Source organism: Ursus americanus, chromosome X (assembly GCF_024610735.1).
Source record: "Ursus americanus isolate L20-20 chromosome X, mUrsAme1.1.p, whole genome shotgun sequence".
NCBI classification, from domain to species: Eukaryota; Metazoa; Chordata; class Mammalia; order Carnivora; family Ursidae; genus Ursus; species Ursus americanus.
Window position 1 is genome coordinate 94416418 of NC_142164.1, and position 18228 is coordinate 94434645.

Genomic DNA, 18228 nt, shown 5'->3' on the forward strand with positions numbered 1-18228 from the left:
ATTTTATGTGTCAATTTGACTAGGCCAAGGAGTGCCCAGATTAAACATTATTTCTAGGTGTATCTGTGAAGGTGTTTCCAGATGAGATTAGCTGTTCAGTTGGTGGACTCAGTAGATTGCTCTCCCAAATGTGGGTGGCCATCATACAATCTGTTGAGGGTTTGAAAAGAACAAAAAGGCAGCGGAAGGAGGAATTCACCCTTTTTTGCTTCCTGCCTGTCTACTTGAGCTGGGACATTGGTTATTCTCCTTCCCTTGGACTAGAATTTACATTACTGGCTCCTCTGGCTTACAGACCTTCAGACTCAGGCTATAATAACACTACCAGGTTTCTTGGGTCTCCAACCTGCAAACAGCAGATTATGGGACTTCTCAGCCTCCATAATGGTGTGATGGTGTGAGCCAATTCTTTATAATAAATTTCTTCCTGTGTGTGTGTGTGTGTGTGTGTGTGTGTGTGAATGTGTATAAAACATTCAGTTTCTCTGCAGGTAACACATTATTTGAGAATAAATTGCAAATATTATGATCCTTTATTCCTAAATAGTCCTTTATTCCTAAATAGTTCACCGTACATCTCTAAGTTCTAGGAGGTTCTATTATATAACCATACCACAATGATCAATGTTAGGAAATTTCAAACTGATATAATATTATTATCAAATTTACAGTCCATATACAAACTATGCAAATTGTCCCAATCACATAATTTATAACAATTGTTTTACAATCCAAGATTGAATCCAGGATAGTCTGTTGCATTCAGTCATCATGTCTCTGTTCACTTTAGTTTGCTAATCATGTGCTTCTCAGCTTTCTTGAAATTAAAAACCAGAATTTTCTGGATTTGAGGTATTATGATTCTCTTTGCAATTTTGGTGTGGGATCTAAAATGGAAACATATCACATGATCTGGCACAAAACCTCTGATTTTGAAACTAAACAAATAATTTAAGATTTTTATAAATCCCCTGTGGTACTTTAAAACTTATATAAGAGCATGCATGTTTCACAGTGATCAGTAAACAATTTAGAACATGATAGATTTGTGTGTGTGTGTACTTCTTGTGTATTAAGAGAAGCTTTATTATTTGAACTAAATTCCCTGTCTCACAGTATTTTTTTAGTTCTTGAGATATAATTAACATACAATATTATATGACTTCAAGTATACAACATAGTAATTTGACATTTGTATCTGTTGTGAAATGGTCACCACAGTAAGTCTAGTTACTGTCCGCCACCTTACAAAGTTAATGCAGTGTTATTGACTATATTTTCTATACTGTACATTACATCCCCATGACATATTTATTTTATAACTGGAAGTTTGTACTTCTTAATTCCTTTAACCCATCCCACAGCCCCCACCAACTCCTTTCCCCTCTAGCAACCCCCAATTTGTTCTCTGTATCTATGAGCCTGGGTTTTGTTTTGTTTGCTTTGTTTTTTAGGTTCCACATATGAGTGAAATTGTGCAGTATTTGTCTTTCTCTGTCTGACTTATTTTGCTTAACATAATACCGTCAAGGTCAATCTATGTTGTTGCAACATAATGCACACTTGAGAAGAATGTGTATTCTGCTGCTTTTGGATGGAATGTTCTCTGTATATGTTAAGTCCATCTGGTCTAATGTGTTGTTTAAGGCCAATGTTTCCTTATTGGCTTTCTGTCTGAATAATCTACCCATTGATGTAAGTTGAGTGTTAAAGTCTTCTAATATTACCATATTGCTGTATTTTCTCCCTTTAGGTCTGTTAACATTTGCTTTATATATTTTGGTGCTCTTATATTGGATACATACATATTTATAAATGTTATATCTTCTTGCTGTATTGACTCCATTTATCATTATGTAGTGCCACTCTTTCTCTTATTACAGTCTTTGTTTTAAAGTCTACTTTGTCTGATATGAGTATAGCTACCCCAGCTTTCTTTTGGTTTCCGTTTACATGGAATATTGTTTTCCATCCCTTCACTTTCAGTCTGTATGAGTTCTTATATCTAAAGTGAGTCTCTTTTAGGAAGCATATACGTGGTCTTGTTTTTTATCCACTCAGATACACTATGTATTTAGTTTGGAGAGTTTAGTCAATTTATATTTGAAGTAATTATTGATAGGTATGTACTTATTGCCATTTGGTTAACTATTCTGACTGTTTTATAGTTTTGCTCTGTTTCCTTTTCTCTTTCTTTCCTTGTGGTTTGATGACTTTCTTTAGTATTATGTTTAGATTCCTTTCTCATTTTCTTTTGTGTAATTACTGTAAGTTTTTGCTTTGTGGTTACTGTGAGGTTCACATATATCATCCTACATATATAACAGTGTAGTTTGAGTTGAAAGGAACTTAAATTTGAACACACTCCAAACTATATTTTCACACCCCAACCCCATGGTTTTTGTTTTTGATGTCACTTTTTAGATCTTTTTATTTCATCTAGCCCTTAACTAATATAGTAGTTTTTGTTAATTTTACTACTTTTGTCTTTAACCTTTTAGTAGCTTTACATTTGATTACTTCACTAGCTTTATTATATATTTACCTTTACCAATGAGATTTTTATTTTCTTGTTCTTAATTAGTGCCATTTCTTTTCAGCTTAAAGAAATCTTTTTAATATTTTTTGTAAGGCTGATTTAGTAGTGATGAACTCCTTTAGCTTTTGCTTTCTGGAACTTTCAAATCTGAGTGATCATCTTGCCAGTGTTGTTTTTTAGAAGTTTTTCCTTTTTAGCACTTGGTGTATATCATGCCACTCTCTTCTAGCCTGAAGAATTTCTGCTGAGAAATCTGCCGATAGCCTTATGGGGTTTCCCTTGTACATAACAATTTGTTTTTGTCTTGCTTCTTTTAAGAATCTCTCTTTATTTTTAACTTTTAAAATTTTAATTATAATATGTCTTGGTGCATCTCTCTTTAGGTTCACCTTATTTGAAAATCTCTGGGCTTCCTGGACCTGGGCGTCTGTTTCCTTCCCCAGGTTAGGGAAGTTTTCATCCACTGTTTCTTAAATAATTTATCTGCCTCTTTTTCTTTCTCTTCTCTATAATGTTTTATTATGCTTGATGTCCCAAAAGTCCTGTATATTCATTTTTTTCTTGTTATTTTTTCTTTTTCTACTCTGTCTGGAGGAGTTCTATTGCTTTAACTTCCAGTTCACTAATCTGTACTTCTACTTCATCCAGTGTACTGTTGAACCCCTCTAGTATATTTTTCCGTTCAATTATTGTATTCTTCAGCTCTGTGACTTCTATTTGGTACTTTCTTATGTTTTCTATCACTTTATTGAAGTTCTCACTACGTTCATCTATTCTTCTCCTAAGTTCAGTGAACATCTTTATGACCATTACTTTGAATTCTTTTTCAGGTAAATTACTTATCTCCCTATTAAGGTCTTTTTCTGAGGTTTTATCTTCTTCTTTTTCTTGGAACATATTTCTCTATTTCCTCATTTTGCTGGACTCTGTGTTTCTATGTATTAGGTGAAATAGCTCCTTTCAGTCTTGAAGGAGTGGCTTTATGTAGGTGATGATCTTTCTCATGCTACCTTGCCCTACCTCTTGGTTGTCTCTCAAACCTTTGTGATTGTCTAAACCACCTGATTTATTCTTGATTTGCCCCACTGTTGAGGGTGTGCCAAAACATGTCAGTGATCCAAGAGGAGGAATCTCATTTAGTACCTAGTTTCAGGCTGATGGAAGCCAGACCCTCAGGCAGCTGCTTTAAAAGTACGAAAATATATACAGTCATATGGGACTTTATTTGTAGTCCCTGTTGGCCTCCTGACCAGGAGATGTGGAGGTGTCCCTTGGGTGACAGTTGCAAAAATTGGGGCTCCAGATGAGTGTATAAGCTCCCTGAGAAGTTTTATCAAACTGTAACAAGGTCACAGGGGTGCTCAAGGATGGTGTATCTCTGTTTACATTCCCTGGGTACACTTTTTTATCCTCTAGGTGTGTGGGAAACCTGAAACCTGCCCCTCAGGCTGAAGCCCCAGGCTAAGTAAATAGGCCTTTTTCATAGGAAGACTGAGATTGCATTTCAGTCTGCTATCTTAATGCCCTGGGAGTGGTAGCCTGCCAAGAGCTATCTTTCCAATCATTATTGTCCCATGGAGGTCTGGAACATCAGCCCTTTTGGCCACCAAGGCCCGGTGATTAAGGGATGTCCCCTGTGTGTATTGTGTGTACTTGCTGGCTTTAGCAAAGCAGCTGGGAAGTGTAGTGGGTGGGGAATGTCACTTGCTTCAGAAAGTCAGTGGGAAAATATCATGACTGTGTATACTCTAGGGCTTCAGCAAAGAACTGTGAGTGTGTGTGTGTGCGTGTGTGTGTGTGTGTGTGTGTGTGTGTGTATCTATGTGTGTGACATCTTTAGTATGGCAGCCAGATGATGCCGTGACTGCTCACACTCACCAGCCCCAGCCAGGAGATGGTAGAGTGTCACAACTGCCTCACTCACAGACTTTTCCAGGGAGCAGAACTCTGTGACCACTTGCACTCTCCCACCCCAGCCAAGGAGTAGGGTAGTGTTTCTAACCATCTGCTCTCTCTAGTCTCAGCAAGTGCCAGAACTGCTCACCCCCAACTGTCCCAATAAGGTAGGGGGAGGGTGCTGTTTCCAAGTTTGCCAACCTGTGATAGCAGGCTGTGTGAAGAGTGCAGTAATGGCATCTGCCAGTGCCTCCATCTCCAGGTAGGATCTAAACTGTCCCCCGCCCCTCCAACTCATGCCCCATAATAGAAAAAACATATCTCTCTAGGTGCTTCTCAAACTGCTCTGTCCTCAGTAGGTCTAAGGGCCAGTGAGACTGCTCATGAGCCCTCCAAGAGGGGAATCTCAGTTTCCTATAACACTTTGGGACCCCCTGGACATTAGCCTCATTGGTTTTCCAAGTCAGATGTTTTGAGGGCTCATCTTTCTAGTATGAATCTCAGGAGCTGGATTACCTGATGTGGGGCATCAACCCCTCACTCCTCCAGAAGAAGCACTGTTGGGTGAAATCCCTGAATATCTCCTACCCTTCTTGATGTGGTACTTTTATCCTTTGTTGTGAAAAGCAGTTCATTTAGTTTTGAGATCTTTTTTCAGAAGAAAGTTATCCATATATAGTGGTAGATTTGGTGTGTCCTTAGGAGCAGGTGAATTCAGGATCTTCCTCTGCTGCCATCTTGGATCCCCCATCCCTCTCAGTACTGAAAAACATTATACTATGGTCCAGTAGATGTCAGCATAAATGCTTACTGCATGCTATTACAGCCATATGAAATCATTGAGGATTCAAAATGAATTTAGTGTGCAACTCAGGAATAGACTATTATAACATGTGCATTTGCAATTAGCATTTACAATTAGCTGGGAATGCTTATATGTCTGAGTAAGCTAAAGTGAAAGAAGTTCTAGGAAGGTAATTTTCTTATAAGAAAGTCTAAACAATTTTCCAATTTATACTTTTATTTATTTTTAAACTTGACCAAGTTTGTTGTTACAGTTGAATGGTATATGAATATTTTCATAACCCCAGAAAATGGCTGCTTTTATTTTTCTCTGTTTATATCTCTATTCTATGAGAGGCTTGTGTGATGCTGGGCTTCTCACTAGAAGCCAACTTGTAGGTAGAATTCAGTCTTCTTTGGTAACAATAAGGAGATTTTAGCCTGCATATTAAAAATAAGGCAAGTGCTTTGTCTTATATATTATTTTAGATAACTCAACATCATTTAAATTTGATAAATAGAGGATAACGAATCCTTCTTTCACCTTGTAGCATTGTTATCACCAATATAAAACTTGGGATTTTGACATTATTTTCAAACCCTTCTATATGCACTTGTTTAAGAAATTTAAACAATTTCCTTTCTGCAATACCTTCTGTGTCTTTATCTTTTTATTTTCATCACTTCCCTATCCTTATCTTTTTCTCACCTGACTTATACTTTCTTGTTTACTAACTCCCTTATAGCCTTAGCACTACTTACAAATACTTTGTAATGGTTTCTTATCTCTCCCTTAATGTAAAAAAAAAAAAAAAAAACCAAAGACACAGGAGGAACTAAAAGCTATGCACTCTGGAACATCTTTTATCTCTTCATTCAGTTTCTTTTGGGCTTTTTATTTTAAATAGCAAAAAAAAAAATCCAATAAATTATGAATAAACTTCTGTCAAAGTTAGTTCAATCCTGCATTAAGGGAAAAGATCTCAAAGTGGACCATTGCAAAAATTTTCTTTTTGGGTCACCATATGATAGAAAAAGAATGGTTAGAGTACAACTTTCTAACCTTGCTACTATTGACATTTTGGGCCAGATAATTCTTTGTTGTGGGGCGCCATCTTATGAGTTGTAGAATGTTAGCAGCAACTCTGGCCTCTACACACAAGAGACCATTTGCAACCTCCTGTTGTGACAACAAAAGTTTTTCCAGATATTGCCAAATTTCTCTTGGGGGAACCATCATGCCCTAATGAGAACCACTGGGTTAGATACAAAAAAACCCAATTAGGCTACTGAAACAATTAGGTGGGTTATTTATGTCCCAAAAGTTCTTAATCTCATTTAGAGACAGAAGAAAACTGCTCAAACATTTTATCAGAAATTAAAATTCCTCCCTAGAAGGAGGAATGCTGTGAAATTATCTTGAAAAAAATTCTGACCCAGACTTGTTTGGGACAGTTATTTCTCGATGTTTCTCAGCTTTATCAAGTCAGTACAAACTTTTCTGGGAAAACATAATGTTTACTTTCATATCTTAAATTCAAAATTATGATTTAATTATAATTATAATTTATAATTTATAATAATATATTATATATAATTTATGAATAATATATATTTATATTTATATATAAATATAATTATAATTTATAAATAAGAGGAAGGTAACTTATAATACGAATGATATGAATTTCAATATGTTGATGCTCAGGCCCAGTTACACCAGAAGACATAATGAAACAATGACTTGCTCTCCCCTATAAAGGGAATCACCATAAATATGACAGCTATAAATGCAAACTGAGAGAGGTATGCCATATTGGCAAATCACATACATGAGTAGCATCATTATGAGTGATACAATTTTTAGAAATAGCAAACAACTTGATAAAAATTCTAAATGAAACTGTGCACAACCTTCTTTCAATTTGTATATATAGTAGTGATTATAAGGAAATTCAGTTCATTAAAGCCATGTAAAATTTCTTATTTATATGAAAAACAGAATTAGGTTCTGTGATCAGATGTGTATTAATATATGTTTTGCTTTCATTAATGCCAACTACAATACTCAAAATTTATACAGCATATAGGCCAATTATACATAGTGAGGGACTATCTGGCACATTGCAGGGCATCTAGCATCTCTGATCCTAGCTGTTCAATGCCAGTAGTGCATTCCAATCATTGTGACAATGAAAACTTTACTGAAATTTTCCAAAACTCTCTCCAGAAGGCAGAACCCTGCTTTATATAAATCTCCTCAGGGTTTTAACTCTGTTCTTGGGTAAAATCCACAGTTTTTAGAATTTTGTTAATAAATTTAACCACACAAGACTATCACAATTACAGATTCCCTATACTAACCTTCCCAGATATGATTAAGTAAGACTGAAGTCAGCTTTAACAAGTGCTGCAGATGAATCTGGTGTAGCTTGTTTGTGGACAATACTTTGGGAAAAACTAAAAAATGTGTAAATGTTCTTGCCAAAAAGTCAAAACTATTATAGAAAAATTAGTTGCGTGTTTTATGCATTTGGCTAAGAGTAGTGACCTGTATTTCACCCCTATTTTCCTAATAATCATGTCTTTAAGTTGTCCATCAAATTCCTTGAAGGTATCTCCTAAAGAGGGTCTTTTTCTTTTTATTCAATTCAAAAAATGAAATAAGGTGATATTACTTTTAAAATACAGAAATAAGTAGATTTTGTTACTACCTATTGTGAGAATTTTTTTTTCCCAGTGAAGTTTGTTACATTGAAAACTATAAAGTATTCATCTGAGTTTTTACACCTGGTTCAGGATATATTGATATAAAAATAGATGGCAAATTCATGATTTTCAGATGTATTTTGTATTATCTTTTTTTCTCATGCATACCATGCATAGAAAATAGACAAACTTCAAAGGTAACTTTCTGCAAGTAAATGCTATGAAATATGGTAAGTGTAAAGACTTGAGGAAAGCTGATAAGAATTGGTGATTATATGCTTAAAGGTTTGCATGCAAAAGAATTGATCAGCTACTTGTATGAAAATCTATAATATAAATTGTCTTTTGTTAGTACTTGTGATTATGAAGTTATAATTTTAGACAGTATCATTATATTCTGTTTTGAGGAGCATAAAAGATTTTTAATGTCCCCATATTGTTTTAATCCTAAAGAAATTGGTATCCATTCCTTCTTTAAGTCGTATTTGTCTAAATGCAAAATATATAATGAAATTGTAAACTCTAAGTAGACTTGTAATTTCCTGTTACTCTAAATTTACAGTTTAGGAAAGAAAAGGATTTGTTTCACTTTTGACATGCACTCTTGAATTGGAGTGAGATAAATACAGGCTATTTAAAATACTGTATGGTGACTAACATAATATAATAATTAAAAAAGTACTTTAACAAATAAAAGAATAAAATAAAATACATCTAAAATATAATTACTTGACAAAATAATATTGGATAGAGGATTAATCATATATCATTTTTCAAATATACTACATTAGTTCCATGAGATCAAAATGAAAATGTAGTTAATATGTGGAAATTTGCTACCCATTTTGAAAATTCATTAGTAATATTTGCCTGTACTATATAGAAGAAACACACTTTTTGAAAGATCAAAATTAACTTTAAAATCCATGAATGCTGTGAAGTGCTATCTAGACAATGTTAGATGTGGGATATTATAATTAAAATCATAGATGTGTGCAAAATTTACCAACTAACCAAAATGTTGTTATTGATAAATTTTGGTCTGCTCAAAGAAATTAACAAAGATTAAGTAAACTTATAACCATATGTGGAAAATAATTTGTTTCAAATTAAGGTATGTAAATATCAACATCATTCCTAGAGTAAAATCATGTTGTTAAGTTTATGCTGGGACTTGAATCTGTATAGTTTTTGTCTAAATAATAATATCTTATGTTTTTATAGTGTCTTACATTTTTAATATCATTTACTCTTTACATTTGTTTTATAAATTAGGTTCTCCAGTTATGTAGGCAACATGATTTCAAATTTTGATCTCTTCAATTAAATTACTCATATGTGTATAACTTCTGTTTTTGTGAGGATTAAATAAGTTACTCTATAAAAAGGGCTTAACACGGTAGGCACATACATATTATTTGCTGTTATTTTTATTTCCATTTTATAGATGAAAAATGTGAACTCTGAGAGAAATGTTTGAATCAGTGTTTTCACACTTTTTCAACTTGACTGTGATGCAGTGTAAAATAGATTTTATTTTACAATCTAATATGCATATGCACTCATATACATATACATGTATACAAAACATATATACAACCTAAAAGTTTCACAAAGCAAATTTACTTTTGCTGTATGTGGTGTACTTTGATTTTTTTCTGTCTTATTCTGCTTATGCCCTTCTATTTTTTAAGTTGATTGTGGCACACTAACCTGATTTCCGCAGTTATAATTGAGTACGGCCAACAGTTTAAAAACTATAACTGTGGTCACATAGCTAGGAAATTACAGAGCTGACTCTTGAACCCATAGCTGCTGTACACTGAATACCTTGATGACAACAGCCATGTCTTTCTCAGCCCTGATTCTTTACACTTAGTGCTTTGAACAGAGTAGATGTTTATCATGTTTGCTGAGAAAATTATGATTCTAAAGCTTTCTGACACCTTGGAGGTTTTCAGTAGCTGAATACAGTCTTTTTTGTGCATAAAATGATAATTTCATATTATGCACAGAAGAAAACATATTTAATGAAAAGAAGTAAAAAAACTATTAGTTGAATATGGGAACCATACTATTAATACCATTAATTAACTTGGCAGCCTTAATAAAACTTATAAAAGTTCTGACTGGTAAAAAAAAAATCTAGAAAACAGTAATTCTGCAAGAAACTGAGGAATGATGAATTACAAACTAGACATGAATTATAACGTGGCAAGAGATTAATATTTTTCTGTGTGTTCCAAACATAAGTCAAGGGTATTCTAATTGCTCTTTGATGTTCAAGAGCTGATCTGTAAATGGTTGAAGATCATGACTGATGGTAAGGACCATCATAATGAAGAATATATTGGTGATGATCTGCATTCAGTTGAGTTAATTAGGATGAACATATGGGTTTATAAATCACCCAAAGTCCTAAAAGAGCATTTCTATCCACTATTTCCCATATCAAACTTTGATTGAAGTTGTTTTTAAGAATTATATTGGCCCACTGTAAAGTTGACTCTTCTTTTCTTAACTCTCAATGACTAGGTTTGCTCCTCTTCATAAGGCAAAGGAATAAATGAAACAAGAGGTCTGGTTGATAAAGAAATTGTGCAGAAAGGGGGGCACCTGGGTAGTCAGTTAAGCGTCTGACTCTTCATTTCAGCTCAGGTCATGATCTCAGGGTCATGAGATTGAGACCCTCATTGGGCTCCACACTCAGCAAGGAGTCTGCTTGAGGTTCTCTCTCTCTCTCTTTCTCTGCACTCCCTCCACTCTCTCTCTCTCTTTCTCTCTCTAAAATAAATAAATAGATCTTTTAAAAAAAAGACTCCACGGGAAAATTGCTAGAACTGATACACAAATTCAGCAAAGTGGCAAGGTATAAAATCAATGCACAGAAGTCAGTTGCATTTCTATACACTAACAATGAAGCAGAAGAAAGAGAAATCAAGGAATTGATCCCTTTTACAATTGCACCAAAACCCGTAAGATACCTAGGAATAAATCTAACCAAAGAAATAAAGGATATGTACCCTGAAAATTATAAAACACTTATGAAAGAGATTGAAGAAGACACAGATAAATGGAAAAACATCCCATGCTCATGGATTGGAAAAATAAATATTGTTAAAATGTCCAAGCTACCCAAAGCAATCTACACATTTTCAATGCAATCCTTATCAAAATACCATCAGCATTTGTCACAATCCTAAAATTTGCATGGAACCACAAAAGACCCCCAATAGCCAAAATAATATTGAAAAAGAAAAACAAGCTGGAGACATCATAATTCTGGAATTCAAGCTGCATTACAAAGCTGTAATCATCAAGACAGTGTGGTACTGGCACAAAAGCAGACACATAGATCAGTGGAACAGAATAGAGAACCCAGAAATGGACCCACAACTCTATGGTCAACTAATCTTTGACAAAGCAGGAAAGAAAAGTCAATGGAAAAAAGTCTCTTCAACAACCGGTGTTGGGAAAACTGGTCAGCAACATGCAGAAGAATGAAACTGAACCACTTTCCTACACCATATACACAAAAATAAACTCAAAATGGATGAAAGACCTAAATGTGAAACAGGAATACATCAAAATCCCAGAGGAGAACACAGGCAGCAACCTCTTTGACCTTAGCCGCAGCAAATTCTTTCTAGACATGTTTCCAGAGGTAAAGGAAACAGAAGCAAAAATGAATTATTGGAACATCATCAGGATAAAAAGCTTTTGCACAGCAAAGGAAACAATCAACAGAACTAAAAGGCAACCTACAGAATGGGAGAAGATATTTGCAAATGACTTATCAGATAAAGGGTAGTATCCAAAATCTATAAAGAACTTATCAAACCCAACCCCCCCAAAACAAATAATCTGGTTAGGAAATGGGCAGAAGACACTAACAGACATTTCTCCAAAGAAGACAACAAAGGGCCAACAGACACATGAAAAAATGCTCCACATCACTCGGTATCAGGGAAATACAAATGAGATACTACAATGAGCTACCACCTCACACCAGTCAGAATGGCTAAAATTAACAAGTCAGGAAACAACAAATGTTGGCAAGGATGCAGAGAAAGGGGAAACACTCTTACGCTGTAGGTGGGATTGCAAGCTGGTACAGCCACTCTGGAACACAGAATGGAGGTTCCTCAAAAAGTTAAAAACAGAACTGCCCTACAACCCATCAATGGCACTACTAGGTATTTGCCCAAAGGATACGAACATAGTGATCCAAAGGGGCAGCTGCACCCCAATGTTTATGGCAGCCATGTCCACAATAGCCAGACTGTGGAAAGAGCCCAGATGTCCATCCATAGATGAACAGATAAAGAAGAGGTGGTACAATGGAATTTTACTCAGCCATCAAAAAGAATGAAATCTTACCATTTACATGGCATGGATGGAACTGGGGGTATTATGTTGAGTGAAGTAAGTCAATCAGAGAAAAATAATTATCATATGATTTCACTCGTATGTAGAATTTAGGAAACAAAACAGAAGATCATAGGGGAAAGGAGGGAATAATAAAATAGGATGAAATCAGAGAGGGAAACAAACCATAAGGGACTCTTAACTATAGGAAAGAAACTGAAGGTTGCTGGAGGGGTGGTGGGTAGGGGTGTGGGGTAACTGGGTGATGGGCATTAAGGAGGGCACATCATGCCATTAGCACTGGGTGTTATATGCAACTGATGAATTACTGAACTCCACATCTGAAACTAATGATACACTATATGTTAACTAATTGAATTTAAATAAAATAAGGGGAAAAAAGAAAATGCAAATGAGAAGACAGTGGAGCATCATCTTTAAAGTATTAAAAGAAAAGACACTATCAACCTAAAATTATATTTGCATAAGCAATCCCTGTAAAATAAAGGTGAATAACAACTTTTTCAGACATATAAAAGCCAAAGATTTCATCATCATCATACCCACACCACAAGAAATTTGAAAGGCAGTCCTCTGGCAGAACAAAAATGATTCCAAATGGAAATATGGATATAAATAAAAGAATGAAGAGCATCAGAAATGGTGATTACTTGGATAAGTATATGATGTTTTATTTTTTAATATTTTATTTATTTATTTGAGAGAGGGAGATACAGAGATAGCGAGAGAGAACACGAGTGGGGAGGAGAGGAAGAAGCAGGTCAGCTCCTGAGCAAGGAGCCCAACGTGGGGCCTGATATAAATATAAAATATTACAAAATGGCTTTAATTGCTTTTAAGTGAGAATTACAAGCAGGATATGATAGAAACTTTCATCTCTGCCAAGAAAGTAAATATACAGTTCCAAGCTTAGATGCTATAGGAATTGGCATCTGAGACACAGGTTGAATGAAAATAAGGATGCTATGAGATTAACTGAAATTTTCTCAACTATATAAGGTATTGATATCTCAATTACTGTAATATATTGGTAGCAGAAGCTAGTTCAACTACACTGAAAGATGTTGAAGTATATATTTTAGTGCGAGTGAAAAATATTGGATGGTTGAAATTTCTCCACAGTTCTATATTTTTATGAACCCACTGCATTTTTCATTATAGTTTATTGAATATTATTGATCATTCGTTACATCCAGTTTGTATATCACATTAATTCAGGTGCTAACAAGTCTTCCGAACTCTTTTGCCTGTTTTTAGCTCAGAGCTTTAAACGTCAACCAGTATGAAATGTAACTTGAAGCCTTAAGATTTCTTCTTATTCTTTTAATAAAACATTGGTGTAAAATAGGACATCCATTTAGAATTTGATAAAAAACAAACTTAAAAATAAATAATACAGCCTATATAGTTGATTTGTACACTGGATTCTCTTCCCAAGTCATTAAATCCAAGGCATGTATATTCTAAAATGTAATCCTATTATATTTTTAAAATAAAAATGTTTCAAATTTCAATATATCACTGTCAGCCATTCTTTATTATATCCATAAGAATGTTTATTCTATGCATTTTGAATATGATGTACAGTAAAAAAATTTTTACACATGCAATTTATTTCTGTAAATTGAAAAATGTTTTATAAAATGATACCCTTACTATGGCCAAATCATTTTGATATTGTCTTCTATTTTACCCTATTTCATCATTTTCTATTCCATCTTATTTTTAAATATGCTTACTACAGTCCATTAGGTTTCATTATGGAATACATTATTGGATCCTAAAGTTGAAAAGCTCACTTAATAAATATTTTTGAAAACAGGCCAGATCAACAAAAGGAATGAGGGAATGGAATTTATATGGACAAATAATTTCTTTACCTTTGATAGAAGAAATTCTACATATTCTCACTAATAAAATCGTTGGTAAAATTCTACCCTCTTTATTCATAGACCATTGCCATTGACTTCTTTTTGCATACTATAGTGAAATATGGTCAGAAATATATTTTAATTGAAATGGACTCAATTTCTCAGTGGTTTTAAAGTCAAGCAAGTAGATACTGAAGTTATTTCTGTTAGGAGTGTGTTTATGCTGACTAATGTTAATGATAAAGATTTCACTTGAACAATTTGCTTTGATGAGGTTTTGAATTTTTTCTATCGAGATTATCGGACTCTGTGTCTAGGAATAATTCACTGTGAGTTGGTGGCTGGGTCAAGATTGCAGTAAAGCTTCTATACTCAATATTTTAGGAGAGGTCATGCATGGAATGTAATTGTTGAAGAGTTTTTACTTCCACTGTATGTGCAGCTCTTACGGATTACTGCATTATTTGTTAAACTCCCTTTTCATCTACAGTAGAGAATACTAATCTTCAAAACAAATTTGAAAAAATTCTCATTCTTAGAAATTTTAAACAAATTTTATTTGAAAATCATTTTGCACAACTTTGGGGGCACCTGGGTGGCTCAGTTGGTTAAGCATCTGCCTTCAGCTGGGGTCTTGATCCCAGCGTCTTGGGATCGAGCCCCACATTGGGATCTCTGTTCAATGGGGAGTCTGCTTCTTCCTCTCCCTCTGCCTGCTGCTTTCCCTGCTTGCTCGCTCTCTCTCTGTCAAATAAATAAAATCTTAAAAAAAGAAAAACTTTTTGCACAATTTTTAAATTTTTTAATTTAAATTCAATTTAGTTAACATATGCTGTATTATTAGTTTCAGGGGTAGAATTTAGTGATTCATCAGTTGCATGTAACACCCAGTGTTCATTACATCAAGTGCCCTCCTTAATGTGGATCACCCAATTACCCCATTCCTCAGTTTGTTTCCTAGAGTTCAGCATCTCTTATGGTTTGTTTCCCTCTCTGTATTAATCTGATCTTAATTTTCCTTCCCTCCCACATTGTTCATGTGTTTTGTTTCTTAAATTCCACATACGAGTGAAATCATATGCTATTTGTCTTTCTCTGACTGACTTATTTCACTTAGCGTAATACCCCCAGTTCCATCCATGCCATGTAAATGGTAAGATTTCATTCTTTTTGATGGCTGAGTAAAATTCCATTGTACCACCTCTTCTTTATCTGTTCATCTATGGATGGACATCTGGGCTCTTTCCACAGTCTGGCTATTGTGGACATGGCTGCCATAAACATTGGGGTGCAGCTGCCCCTTTGGATCACTATGTTCGTATCCTTTGGGCAAATACCTAGTAGTGCCATTGATGGGTTGTAGGGCAGTTCTGTTTTTAACTTTTTGAGGAACCTCCATTCTGTGTTCCAGAGTGGCTGTACCAGCTTGCAATCCCACCTACAGCGTAAGAGTGTTTCCCCTTTCTCTGCATCCTCGCCAACATTTGTTGTTTCCTGACTTGTTAATTTTAGCCATTCTGACTGGTGTGAGGTGGTAGCTCATTGTAGTATCTCATTTGTATTTCCCTGATACCGAGTGATGTGGAGCATTTTTTCATGTGTCTGTTGGCCCTTTGTTGTCTTCTTTGGAGAAATGTCTGTTAGTGTCTTCTGCCCATTTCCTAACCAGATTATTTGTTTTGGGGGGGTTGGGTTTGATAAGTTCTTTATAGATTTTGGATACTACCCTTTATCTGATAAGTCATTTGCAAATATCTTCTCCCATTCTGTAGGTTGCCTTTTAGTTCTGTTGATTGTTTCCTTTGCTGTGCAGAAGCTTTTTATCCTGATGAAGTCCCAGTAGTGCCTTTGTTTTCCCTTGCCTTTGGGGATGTGTCTAGCGAGAACTTCTTGCCTCTTTTCTTTCTTATCACCTTCTGGTACTCCCACTATCCACTGTTTTGCACTTCAGACTGGATATTTTTAATTGACTTATATTTAATTTTGCCGCGTCTTCTGTCTGCTCAGTTCTGCTGTTGAAAGCCTCTAGTGAAGAATTCTTTTTTTTTTTTTCATTTTAATTGTTGTGCTTGCAGCCTCAGTATTTCCATTTGGTTCTCTTTATAGTTTCTCATTATCAATAATCTGTATTTGTTCAGAAGTTTTTATCCTCATTTCCTCTATTTCTTTCCCCATCATTTTCTTTGCCCTTTTATACAAATATAAGACTATTGATTCAAAGTCTTTGTGTAGTAAATCAAATGTGTTGGCATCCTTTGGGACAATTCCTATTAATATATTTTTTTCCTCTGTGTTTAGTCCAGACTTTCTAGTTTGTTTGCATGCTTCCTAATTTTTTGTGTTGGAAACTGGAAAGTTTGAATATTATAACATGTTACCTCTGGAAATCAGATTCTCTCCCTCCCAGTGTTTGTTACTGCTGCCTTTTTTTTTTTTCTTTTGCAGGTTTTAGCTGTTATTTGCTTTTACTGACTTATCCAAAAAGTTTTTGTTAGGAATGCATTCTCTGTTGTGTGTGACCTCTGAAATCTCTCTCTCTCTCTCTCTCTCTTTTTTTAGCTTAATGGTCATCTAGTGGTTTGATAGATTTCCATAAACAGCTGGAGAAAAAAAAAAGAAATTATATATATCTGTTTTTGCTGATTGGTTCTGTTTGGGAGCATTCCTTCAATGTTTAATCAGACCATTTACAACATTGTCTTAATCTTCACTTCCTGTTTTTAGTGAGACTAATGATCAGCCAGAGGTGAAAATTTAATGTCTTCTCAGGTCTTTTCTGAGCATGCATCCTGTTCTGGGCATGTGTTTCACTTTCTGGAATCTGCCTTATATATGTAGTTTTTTTTAAGTTCTCTTTTCCCAAATAATCTCACTCCTTAGCTTTTCCTCCCATCCTTTCAGTACGTCTGTTGTTTGACACAGATATAATCTTTTGCTCCATCCAGAGTGTAGTGGTTTGTTCATTTGCCATTCAGCATTTTTGAGGGATATCTTCTGTGTAGTCAACTTTCCACTCTGAAAAATTTCCAAGTTTGGTGAAACAAATGCAAGCCTTTTGCATCAGTACTTCAGGGAGCCTCCAAGACAGATCATAACAAACAAATACAATTCCTTGAAAATAAGGTCCGTTCTGTTCCCTCCAGAACCAGGCACCTGTACCAGGAATGGGGACTGTCATCATTAAGACTGCCACCATGACAAGGAGGTGCATGGAACAAAGGTAGGCTGAAACACCACAAAGCTTTTCTATTGTATTTCAATCACCTATTTCTTAACCAAGAATTTTCTTGGTTGCTTCTAAACCTTTGACTGTTTTTCCAGATTTCCAACTATTCCTTTCCTTGTGTTTCTGTGGAGGGATGGACCTTTCAAGTTCTCTTTTCCACTGTTTTCTCTGATGTCACTTAGTAATAGATTGGTTTGTGTTGATTAATTTACCTCTTCATTGTGAGTTGTGTTTTCCTGCTTCTCTGTATGCTTGCTTCTTTTTTATTGGCTACCAGACATTGTGAATTTTATCGTACTGGATCCCATGTTTTTTGTATCCCTAGGAATATTGTTGAGTTTTGTTTTGGGGCTCAGTTAAGTTACTTGGGAGCAGGTTGTTTCTTTCAGTTTTTGCTTTCAAGAAGTCTAGTCAGGTCCAGAGCATTGCTCAGTTTAGGGTTAAATATTCCCCAGTGTCATGGACTGAATTATGTCTTTCCACATATTCATATGCTGAAGTCATAGCCCCCAGTGTGAGTGTATTTGAAGAAAGGACGTTTAGGGAGATAACTGAAGTTAAATAAGGTCGTATGGGTAGGGTCCTAATGCAATAGGATTTGTGTCCCTATGAGAAGAGAAAAGGTCGCCAGATATCTCTCCCTCTCTTTCTCTCTCTCTCTCTCTCTCTCTCTCTCTCTCTCTCTCTCACACACACACACACACACACACACACACACACACACACACACACACGCATCAAGGAAAAGTCATTGTGAGCTACAGTGAAAAGGTGGCAATCTACAAGCCAGGAAGAGAGCTCTTCCCAGGAACTGA